Here is a 549-nt window from a genome sequence, read left to right as displayed (position 1 = left end):
AAATTTATAAATTATTTTATAGTATTATTAGTCATTTACCAATTGTAATAATTTATATTATTAGTCATTAAATTCAATGAAAAAAAACTACTTAATCACTCATAAATATCGACCTAAATGTTATTTATCTAATACTCCTTACAATTATATTATTTCACTTATGGTGAATAATGATTTTATACGTTAAAAATTCAATTACTCATTAATGTCAATCCATTTAAAATTACTTTCAATTTATGTCAATCCATATTATTAATAACATTTTTTAAAATAAAAATATATATTCTATTTGACATAAAAGACACAAATTTATTAAAAATAATCATAAAATACGAATATATAAAAAATTATTAAAAAAGTTACTTGTAATTATTAAAATACACAAATTTATTTTAAATTATAATATATATGAATATATTAAAAAATATAATGAAACAACGTTTACTATATGTGTGTTCTGAAAAAATATGTTAACACTAAATTTTTATCAATTAAATTATATATTTATAATTGAATGCTATTTTTTATTTTTATTTTCCTTATTATAAT

This window comes from Cicer arietinum, chromosome 2 (genome assembly GCF_000331145.2).
Source record: "Cicer arietinum cultivar CDC Frontier isolate Library 1 chromosome 2, Cicar.CDCFrontier_v2.0, whole genome shotgun sequence".
In the NCBI taxonomy this organism is placed as follows: domain Eukaryota; kingdom Viridiplantae; phylum Streptophyta; class Magnoliopsida; order Fabales; family Fabaceae; genus Cicer; species Cicer arietinum.
Note: the sequence above shows the minus strand (reverse complement) of the source record.